The sequence below is a fragment of the Nicotiana attenuata genome, unplaced genomic scaffold, assembly GCF_001879085.1.
Source record: "Nicotiana attenuata strain UT unplaced genomic scaffold, NIATTr2, whole genome shotgun sequence".
In the NCBI taxonomy this organism is placed as follows: Eukaryota; Viridiplantae; Streptophyta; class Magnoliopsida; order Solanales; family Solanaceae; genus Nicotiana; species Nicotiana attenuata.
The window spans coordinates 22628-34572 of NW_017675224.1; the positions used below are offsets into that span (position 1 = coordinate 22628).

At 40.5% G+C, this 11945-nt stretch overlaps 1 pseudogene; it reads left to right on the forward strand.

Moving 5' to 3' along the window:
* The first annotated feature begins 3084 nt into the window (after positions 1 to 3084).
* Positions 3085 to 11945, forward strand: part of LOC109219822 — a 31168-nt pseudogene continuing 22307 nt past the window's right edge.

Below are 11945 nucleotides of genomic sequence, written 5' to 3' on the forward strand. Positions count from 1 at the left end.
GCATTGTTTACTCCATTGCCTTGTCTTATAAGTTTTACCGAGGATTAGTGACGGAGCCAAAACTTTTATTAAGGGGTATCAAAATATAAAAAATTAAATACACCAAAAAGCTAAGGGGTTCAACTTATAGCAAATATTTATAAAACAAAAAAAATTTACCTAATAATATAGTGTAATTTTTGGGCAAAGGATTATCGATTGACACTGATTAAATCGTTTTGTGGAGAACTCTTATCTCCAGTGATTCCTCAAAATTTCTTCTTCCATACTATGGATGGCATCTTTGTACAACTCTGTGTTACAAGAGGATTTTTTAAAAATGATAAAGCACTTTTTCCAAGAGACATGTTGTATAAGTGCTATCGAAGGGGTGCTGATTGTTAGTTCTCTTCTTGAGAATTAGTTAATCGGTGTCATTTTCTAGGAGTAGGCAATTTGATTTATTTAGAAGGTTTTTCTTTTATCTTTTCTTTGGTGAAGGGTGAAATTGTCCATTAGATTTTGATGGTTATTTTAGTAAATTAATTTTAGTCTTAAGGGCTTCCCACTTTTAATATAGTATAGATAAACTAATATTTTACTTTTTATTGCAGTAATCATAATATCACCAGTACATCACTAATTTATAAGCAGTGGAAGATAGAGATTTAGTAGGATTAAGAAAATATATAGTATTAATCTGATAGGTATAATAATGGGTTATTTTTATTTGAATTTTTTTTTTCCAAATGAACCTATCAATGTATTTCAAGAATTTTTAATGTATGTCATATGTATTTTGAATATTTACCTGTATAATGATGGTATAATTTAAGTAACAATAAATATTTCAAGTATGATTATATCACTGGTATGCATTTTTAATTATTAACTGCATAATATCAGTGGGAGGTCTTATATATTGTATAATGCCTAGTATATTAATAATTTATTTTGATGATTCAAATGTGTTGTTATGTATTTGCAAATTATATAGATGGTATAATTTTAATATAATAATGATAAGCCATATTATACTAGTATAATAATGGTATCTTACTGTTTTAGACTTTTTAGATGTGTTTGTTTATGTATATTAGTTTTAATATTATACATAAAATAATAGCTGTATAATTATAGTATCATCCATATGTGATTCGAACTATTAGGCGTCATCACTGTCCCGGGGCGAAAAATTCGGATCGTGACGATTGAAAAACCTGGTAGTGCTTTCATGAAGTAATTGATATTCTAATGCATTTTTACTTTAGAAAGAGATCCATAGAAAGAAAAAGAAAATGATTCCATTTCTATTGATTCCACAAAGCAAATCAAGTTAGATTTTCTTAGATTCGGAGAGAATGCGAGAGAATAGTTGGAAGGCTAAAAATATGGCAGAAATTAGGAGTACTGAAAAAGTATAGTTTTAGTATAATAGTGTGATAGAAGATTAACAAATTAAAATGGAACAAAACTGATCCCTTGATTTGTGGGAAAATTCTGAACGTTTAATTTTTCAAAATCTATTCTATTTGTAAATAAATCGGCTAAACTTGGAATAAATGAAAAATGCTTTCCTTTAGATAAATAGTCTCTCAAAAGTGCTCTACGATGCTTAAAAGTAACTACGTGATATCATTTTCACACAGTGTAAGACTCTTTTATAGTATCAAAGTAGTTTAATATGTGATAATAAATTAATTAATATTTTTATTAAGTTATTAATTAATGCTTAATAAGTAGTTTGAATATAATCACTTTGTTAAGTTATTAAAAAAATATATGATATGATTGTAAATATTTTATGTTATCAATGCGCAGAACTTAAACTTAAGAAATAATTGGAGATTGGTTTTAGAATGTCTTGATCACTCGACGAGGTTTTTACCCAAGTGATAATAAATATTCATTTCGTCGAAAATGATGATTGATTGATAGATAAATTTAAAGTTTATTTGTATTAGCTGATTGAAAATAGTTGGTAAGCATCAAGTGGTGAAAAATATTTTTAGGTGCTGAATTTAATTTTATCAATAAGTCAGTTTGAATAGAAATATTGAAGTTGATCGTGTGTTCGGTAAAAAAGTGATGATAAGAACTTTCTCAATTAAAATGATTAGCATATCCTTAAAGTTGTTTATAAAAAGCATAATTAAATTTATTTTACATAAAAAGGACAAATGATGGAAATAGAATAGAGACATAATTAAAAGGTACTATGTTTTAGGAAGAGTAATTCGTTACAAAATATAATAGCGATAAAATCGTAAAAGACTTGGTCAAACAAAAATACTTATGTATCTATACTATATTAAAAGTACTAAGATGTTTAGTTGCTCTCCTTTTTTATTCTTAAAATATATTGTGACGGCCCAAAGGGTAAATACCTGTTTTTAATTGAATTCTGTGTCTCCGAGGCCTTGAAAACCTCATTTAGGATTGCCTCAATTTGCGTGCGCAGTCCGGACGCATAGCCGGAAAGCTTAAATATGAAATTCTGTGAAAAATGCTAAGTGTTGATATTAAAATGAATAAATTTGACTTCGGTCAATATTTTGGGTAAACGGATCCAGATCCGTGATTTGACGGTCCCGAAAGGTCCGTAGGAAAATATGGGACTTGGGCGTATGCCTGGAATCAAATTTCGAGGTCCCAAGCCCGGGAAATGAATTTTTGAGTAAAATTGTTTTCTAAAAATATTTAAGGAAATTGGAAATGAAATCTGATTAGAAAGTGATGGTATCGGGCCCGTATTTTGGTTTTGGTACCCGGTACAGGTCTTATATATGGTTTAAGTACTTTCTGTAAAGTTTGGTTGAAAACGGACGTCGTATGACGTGTTTCAGATTTAAAATGGAAAAAATTGATGTTTTATGAAATTTGAAAGAATTCATGGATTTTGAGGCTTAATTCGATGTATATGATGTTATTTTGGCAATTTGATCGCACGGATAAATCCATAGGATGTTTTAGAGGTTGTGTGTATATTTGGTTTGGAGCCCCGAGGGCTCGGGGTGAGTTTTAGATAGCCGCAAGTTGTATTTTGAACCTTGAAAAGTTGCTGGTATGAACTGACCTGCCTGGCTCGCAAAAGCGAGCTCGTAAATGCGAAGGCTGCTCGCAAATGCGAAAAGCCCCCATAGTGCCAGGGATCGCAAATGCGATCAGTATGTCGCAAATGCGACCATTGCAAATGCGATACAGGTCTCGCAAATGCGAAGGTTCGGAATTTTGGCAGTGTTTGCAAATGCGAACTATTTTCTCGCAATTCCCACACCAGCAGGGTCGGGGTTCGCAATCCTGTTCGCATTTCCCACATCTGAGACGTGCATATTTTACACAGCCGAATTTTGAGCCATTTTTAACATTCTTTCAAAACACAAACTTCTTTGGGCGATTTTCCAAGAACAAGACTTCTTCCAAATCAATTGTAAGTTAGTTTTTACTCATTTCTTTCAATCATTAACATCATTTAACAAGTTTTCAACTTAAAATCAAAGATTTTCATGGGGAAAATTGGGTGTTTTGGGTAGAACATAGGTTTTTCTAAAATTGGGGATTTGGACCTCAATTTGAGGTTCGATTTCAAAACAAATTATATCTTTGGGTTCGTGGGGGAATGGGTAATCGGGTTTTGGTTCGAACCTCGGGTTTTGATCACGTGGGTCCGAGGGCAATTTTGGGCTTTTTGGGCAAAACTTTGGGAAATTCATTTGTATGCATTCAAATTGATTCATTTAGCATTTATTGATGTAATTAAGTAACTTGTGACTATATTCGAGCGGATTTGTGGTGGAATCAAGGGGTAAAGCTATAATTGAGACTTGAGTTGAGTTGAAAGCATCAAGGTAAGTGTTCGGTCTAACCTTAGCTTGAGGGATTAGGAGTTGAGTTATATTTGCTATTTGTTTTGTGTTGAGTACGACGTATAGGCACGGTGACGAGTATCTATACGTTGGTGTCGAGCATGACTGTGGGTCTTAAATTGATAATTGTGTATTCTTAATTGATTCTATGAAAGCTTTGATTGATGATCCTTGATACTGAGTAAAGACTTAGCTTATTCCCGTGGACTTTAGTCATGACTGAGTATTGATATTGATTGTGTCAAGTAGAAGTTGAATAGGATTGGTTATAGTTGACTCTCCCTTGCCGGGATGTTTGATTTGTTGTTATTGTCTCCCTTGCCGGAAAGTTATTACTTTGCTTGTGTTCCCTTGCCGGGAAGTTATTACATTGTTTTGTTCCCTTGTCGGGATTGTATTGTGTATTGTGTTGGAAGAAATGGGAGCGGGTGGTACGCCTACCATAAGTGATATTGAAATGGGAGCGAGTGGTACTCCTACCACAAGTTAATGATGAAATGGGAGCGGGTGGTACGCCTTCCACAAGTTATTGATGAAATGGGAGCGGGTGGTATGCCTACTACAAGATGTAATGAAATGGGAGCGGGTGTTACGCGTACCACAAGAGTTAATGAAATGGCAGCGGGTGGTACGCCTACCACGAGATATGAGAAATGGGATCGGGTTGCACGCCTGCAACGAGATGAAATGAAAAATAAAACTTGCCTTTATTTCCCCTTTACCCGTGTTAGAAGTTAAATTGTAGTTTCTATATTATTCTTGATATGCTGCTTTAACTGCCATCCCCGAAGCATGTTTTCCCTTCCCCAGCTTTAAATTTCTTATTACATGTTTACTTTTCCGCCATATATTATATAACTGCACAGGTATATCTGGAGTCTGGTCCTAGCCTCGTCACTACTTCGCCGGGGTTAGGTCAGACACTTACCAGCACATGGGGTAGGTTGTGCTGATGCTACACTTTGCACTTATGTGCAGATACTGGAGCAGCGTTCGAGCAGCAGCATTAGATCTGGAGCCAGCCTTCAGTCCACCGAGACACCGAGGTAGCCTAGCAGACGTTCGCAGGCCCGACGTCTCCTCTATCTTACTTTTTATTCTGTTATCTCATGTATCCGAGACAAACAATGTTATATTTATTTCAAACGGTTGTATTTAGTACTCTTAGTAGTCCATGAGTGACGTGACACCAGTTCTTGGGTAGAGATATATGTTGATTTCAGAATTATTATTCAGTTTACTTAATTTAAGTCTTCCGCCTTAATTTCATGTTTTCGCTATTGTTTAATTATTTAACACTTGTTGTTATGTTTTATATAAAATGGTTTAAGATAAAGGAGTTAGGAATATATGAATGTGGCTTGCCTAGCTTCTACGAGTAGGCGCCATCACGACTCCCGAGGGTGGGAATTTCGGGTCGTGACAAGTTGGTATCAGAGCACTAGGTTACATAGGTCTCACAACTCACGGACAAGATCAGTAGAGTCTAAGGGATCGGTACAGAGAAGTTTGTATTTATCCCCCAGAGGCTACAGAGTTAGGAAAACTTCACATTTGTTCTTTCTTGTCGTGCGGTTTTGTTTTCCAACACTGATTTGCCTTTCTACTCTGTTCTTTCGCAGATGGCGAGAACACGCGCTTCCTCATCTACCGCTCAGCAGCCCGAGCCCCCAGTAGCAGCTCCCACGAGGGGCAGAGGGCGAGGCCGAGGCCGTGCTAGAGGCCGAGGTAGGGTTAGAGCTCAACCCCGAGCAGCGGCACCAGTGGCGGAGCCTCAGGTTGATTTTGACGAGGAGGTTCCGGCCCCAGCAGTTCCGGTGGGCCCAGCTCAGGTCCCAGAGGGGTTTATTGCCACCCCGTTTTTCAGGACGCTCTGGTCCGATTGGTGGGCCTCATGGAGAGTGTCACCCGAGAAGGGTTGCTTCCTGTAGCACAAGCCATTTCTCAGGCTGGAGGAGGAGCCCAAACTCCTGCTACACGCACTCCGGAGCAGGTAGCTCCCCAGGTTCAGGTTCTAGTGGTTCAGCCAGCTATGGCAGTTAGCCGGGTGTAGTGGCTCAGACCGGCGATGGAGCGTCCATGTCCGCCGATGCTTTGTGGAGACTGGACCGGTTCACCAAGCTATTCACTACTACTTTCAGCGGTGCTTCTTCTGAGGATCCCCAGGATTTCCTATACAACTGCCACGAGATTCTCAGGAACATAGGCATTGTTAAGACCAATGGGGTCGATTTTGCTACATTTCGCCTATCTGGATCCGCCAAGACTTGGTGGAGGGATTATTGCTTAGCCAGGCCAGTAGGGTCGCCATCTTTGACTTGGGAGCAGTTTTCAGAGTTGTTTCTGGGGAAGTTTCTTCCCGTTACTCAGAGAGAGGCCTATCGGAGGCAGTTTGAGCGTCTCTAGTAGGGTTCCATGACTGTTACCCAATATGAGACCAGGTTCATTGACTTAGCTCGCCATGCTCTTGCCATACTTCCTACCGAGAGAGAGAGAGTGAAGAGGTTTATTGATGGTTTGATTCAGCCTATTCGTCTTCAGATGGCCAGGGAGACTGGGAGTGAGATCACTTTTCAGGAGGCGGCCAATGTGGCCCGCCGAGTTGAGATGGTTCTGTCACAGAGAGGTAGTCATGGGTCGGATAAGAGGCCCCGTCATTCAGGCAGATTCAGTGGCACCTCGTCTAGAGGAAGAGATTCTTATGGTAGAGTCCATCCTCCTAGGCCCTTTCAGTCAGCTCTTCAGGTTTCTCACGGCGCTTCAGGTAGCCGCGGTCCTCGGATGCAGTATTCTGATCAGCACTCCTTCAGTGCACCGCCAACACCTATCAGTGCACCACCACTTCAGAGTTTCCAAGGTCGTCAGCCCCAGCAACCGAGGGCTTGTTTTACTTGTGGCGACCCGAGGCACATTGCTAGGTATTTCCCTCGAGCTTCGAGCAGTTCTCCACATCAGGGTTCCCATGCTATGGTTCAGGCACTAGGTGTTCCAATGGCCGCCCAGCCAGCTAGAGGTAGGGGTAGAGGTGCCAGAGGTAGAGGTCCTAGAGGTAGAGCTCAGGCCGCCAGAGGTGAAGGCCAGCCAGTAGCAGGCCGTCCCAGAGAGGTAGTTCAGGGTGGTGGGGCCCAACCCCGATGTTATGCTCTTCCAGCCAGGCCCGAGGCTGAGTCTTCAGATGTGGTCATTACAAGTGCTATTCTGGTTTGTGATAGAGATGCTTCAGTGCTATTTGATCCAGGGTCTACGTACTCGTATGTGTCATCTTATTTTGCACCGTATCTGATCATGCCTAGTGATTCATTGAGTATTCCTGTTTATGTGTCTACACCGGTGGGTAATTCTATTGTGGTCGATCGAGTTCATTGTTCTTGTGTTGTGGTGATTGGGGGTCTTGAGACCCGTATTGATTTGTTGCTTTTAGACATGGTCGATTTCGATGTTATATTGGGGATGGACTAGTTGTCACCTTACCATGCTATCTTGGACTGCCATGCCAAGACCGTGACCTTAGCCTTACCGGATTTGCCCCATTTGGAGTGGAGGGAGATTCCTGGTCATTCTACTCGCAGTGTTATCTCGTATGTGAAGGCTCGACGTATGGTCGAGAAGGGGTGTTTAGCCTATTTGGCGTATGTTCGCGATTCTAGTGCGAAGGTCCCTTCTATTGATTCTGTGCCCGCTGTTCGGGAGTTTTCTGAGGTTTTCCCTTCAGACCTGCCGGGTATGCCGCCCGACAGGGATATCGACTTCTGTATTGATTTGGCTCTGGGAACTCAGCCCATTTCTATCCCGCCGTAGCGCATGGCCCCGCCAGAGTTGAACGAGTTAAAGGAGCAGTTGAAGGATTTGCTTGAGAAGGGTTTCATTAGACCCAGCGTTTCGCCTTGGGGTGCGCCGGTGTTGTTTATGAAGAAAAAGGATGGTTCGATGAGAATGTGCATTGATTACCGGCAATTAAACAAGGTTACAATCAAGAATAAGTATCCACTGCCGAGGATTGATGATTTGTTCGATCAGCTTCAGGGTGCCAAGGTATTTTCAAAGATAGACTTGAGATCTGGCTACCATCAATTGAGGATTAGGGCATCCGATGTTCCTAAGATCACCTTTCCGAACTCGGTACGGGCATTATGAGTTCTTGGTTATGTCATTCGGGTTGACCAATGCCCCAGCAGTGTTTATGGAGTTGATGAACCGAGTGTTCAGACCTTATTTGGACTTGTTCGTAATAGTCTTTATTAATGATATTTTGATATACTCCTGCAGTCAGGAGGAGCACGAGCAGCACCTCAGAGTGGTTCTTCAGACTCTGAAGGATAGTCACATATATGCTAAGTTCTCGAAGTGTGAGTTCTGGTTGAGTTCGGTTGCATTCCTGGGTCATGTTGTATCAGCAGAGGGTATTCAAGTTGATCCAAAGAAAATTGAGGCAGTCAAGAACTGGCCTCGACCAGCATCAGCTACGGAGATTCGAAGTTTCTTGGGGTTGGCAGGCTACTATTGTCGGTTCGTGGAGGGGTTCTCGTCCATTGCAGCCCCAATGACCAGGTTGACCCAGAAGAGTGCCCAGTTCAGATGGTCGGACGAGTGTGAGGCGAGCTTTCAGAAGCTCAAGACAGCTCTGACTATGACACCGGTGTTGGTTTTGCCCACAGGTTCAGGGCCTTATACAGTTTATTGTGATGCTTCCCGTATTGGTCTTGGTGCAGTGTTGATGCAGGAGGGCAGGGTCATTGCCTATGCTTCGAGGCAGTTGAAGATTCACGAGAAGAATTATCTGGTTCATGATCTAGAGTTGGCAGCCATTGTTCATGCATTGAAGATTTTGAGGCATTATCTATATGGCGTGACATGTGAGGTGTTCACTGATCACAAGAGCCTTCAGTACTTGTTCAAGCAAAAGGAGTTGAATTTGAGGCATAAAAGGTGGTTGGAGTTGTTGAAAGATTATGATGTCACTATCTTGTATCACCCGGGGAAGGCCAATGTGGTGGCCGATGCCTTGAGTAGGAAGTCAGCCAATATGGGCAGCCTTGCTTATATTTCGGTCGGTCAGAGACCGCTTGCTTTGGATTTTCAGGCCTTGGCCAATCAATTCGTAAGGTTGCATATTTCTGAGGCTAGTCAGGTGTTAGCTTGCACGGTCGCTCGTTCTTCATTATGGAGCGTATCCGTGATTGGCAGTTTGATGATCCCCATTTGTGTGTCCTTAGAGACACGGTGCAGCGTGGAGGTGCCAAGCAGGTGACCTTAGATGATGATGGAGTTTTGAGATTGCAGGGGCGAGTTTATGTGCCCAATGTAGATTGGCTTCGAGAGTTGATCTTAGCGGAGGCCCATAGCTCCCGGTATTCTATTCATCCGGGCGCCGCGAAGATGTATCAGGATTTGCGGCAGCATTATTGGTGGCGTATAATGAAGAAAGATATTGTTGCATATGTGGCTCGATGTTTGAATTGTCACCAAGTTAAGTATGAGCATCAGAGACCCGGTGGATTGTTTCAGAGGATTGAGCTTCCCGAGTGGAAGTGAAGAGGATTACTATGGATTTCGTTGTTGGACTCCCGCTGACTCGGAAGAAATTCGACGCAGTATGGGTCATTGTTGATAGTCTGACCAAGTCAGCACATTTCTGTAACGACCCGGCCGGTCGTTTTTAGAATTTACGCCCTGATCCCCTATTAACTGCTTCCCCTAAGTTCATTTCTGCTATTTTGGTTTGCCGGGACGTTCGGTATTGGGATTCGGAGTGTTTTGGGATACTTAGTCCCTAAATGAGACCTTAAGTGTTGGAAAGGGATCCGTAATCGGAACAGTGTGAAGACGGCCTCGGAATGGAAATCCGATGGTTCTGTTAGGTGATTTCGGGGTTGGGAACGTGTCCGGAATGTATTTTGGAGGTCCGTATCTCATTTAGGCTAGGAATGCCGAAGTTTGAATTTTTGAAGTTTCCGGTCCGATAGTGAGTTTTTGATCCGAGGGTCGGAATGGAATTCCGAAAGTTGCTGTAGGAACTTATATCTGAGTTTAACAACTTATTAACATCCTCGCTGCTCTTTTTTTCCCCAGACTGAGTGGACTAGAGAAGAAGATGAGAAACTACTTCACCTTGCAAAGCTCATGCCTACTCAATGGAGGACTATTGCGCCAATTGTTGGTCTTACACCATCCCAGTGCCTTGAACGCTATGAAACGCTTCTCGATCCAGCATGTGCTAAGGATGAAAACTATGACCCTAATGATGATCCAAGAAAATTGAAGCCTGGATGTGAGCACGTGATTTTTGCCCTACATGAATTATTCCTAAAAATTCAAACAAAATAATTTCTTTCATTATTTTGCAATTTTGTGAATTTTTGTGATATTTCATGTTAATTGTTTGCATTTTTATTTGTGCATTTTAATTCATATGAAAAATATAAAAAAATACACTTGGCATTTAGGATTTAATCTCACATTTTTAGGATTAATTAGTTGTTAAGTTGTAAAAATGGTCCTTTTTGCATTTATAGTTTTAATTTGTCCTAGTTTGCATTTAAATCAGGAATTAGGGTAATTAGGAATTAAGTAATATAATTTAGAGTTAATTTGGTTTTTGACTTTTAATTTGTCATTTTAACAAAAATCAGAAAAAAGAAAAATAAATAAAAGAAATAAAAAGGTGAAAACAAAAGAAAATAAATTAAAAAAAGAGGTCTTAATAAAGGACCCAAATTGGGCCACCCTTTAATTCTGCCTAAGCCCAATACATACACACTCCCAGCCCAAAACCCCTTCAGACCAGTTGCCCGGCCAAGCCCAGATATTCAATAACCCGGTCCAGTCCCTACGCTACCAAACGACGTCGTTTTGATCCAGGTAAATCCAGGCCATTCATTGTTTATCATCCAACGGTCTAGATCCGTCCAAGGAAATTACATAAAAATGTAATAAACTCCTTACAATTTTAGAGACAAACCATTCATCTTCCTCGTACCCCCCGTCTCCCACCGCTACCCACCGTCAGACTACCGTGTCTTCGCCGGCGCCACCGCAAATCGACCCCAAACGAACACCATAAGACCTCCTCACCCTCCTCTCTTCAAATCCATAACCCATTTCCTTCGAATCCTAACCTAACACTTCGAATCTTGAATCACAGAATCGACTGAAAACACTAAACCATCGGAATCCGCCCAAATTAACACCCTAGGTTCCCCTCCTTCTCCTCTTTCCATATCTAACCCTAGTTTTCTTCGAATCACCCCCGTTTGTTTCGAATCTTCAATCGAAGTCTGACCAAGAACCCTAAATGACTACAATTTGGGGATAAAGGGCGGTTGGACCATAATAATCCTTAATTAGGTGTTTCCTCATGGAAATACTTAATTAGGGACGATTATGGTTCGAATTTGATAAGACAGGTTACCGGGCGGATTGAGGTATTTTTTCTTTCTTCTTCCTGTATTTTTCTTATTTGTGTAGATTCACGAATGTTGCTCTCTGAGTTTTATTTTTGGTCAGGATATTTGCCATTAATTTGTTTTAGATTTAGTTTAATTCAGGATTTAGTAAATGTTTTATTATTAGTCGGATGGTTTCTTTGTTCTGTTACCATGAATTTTTCAATTTTCTGTTAATTGCTTCTAATTGATTTGTCTTTTGGTTTTGTTTTAATTTTGATTGGTGATTTGTGGTGTTAGTTTAATTTGGTTTCAAACCCGTTTAGATATGTGTTTTGTCTCATTGACCTTAGTTCATATTAGCTCAGTAATTGATTATTTTGTTGTTTGGATAGTGCTGAAACAGTCTAGTTTAATTGTAGTCAGGCTTTTTGGTCAACTAGTGTTAAGGGGGTTGGTTCAGTTAACTGAAGTAGGTAATTCCAGGTTGAATTCTGGGGTAGTTTGGTATTTAGAAATGCATAAGAATGCTGTAGTTACAACTAGAACCTTCTAGGACTTTCCAAAGCAGGGCTTTAGTGTAAGTTTCAGTAGTTTTAGTATATTAACTTGTGACACAAGTCAGAAAATAAGGGACTAAATGAGTAAATAAAGAGGGACTAAAAGGCAACTGAAAATCTGAAATATTCCTCAAACTCTGCCTATAAAAGGCAGTGTA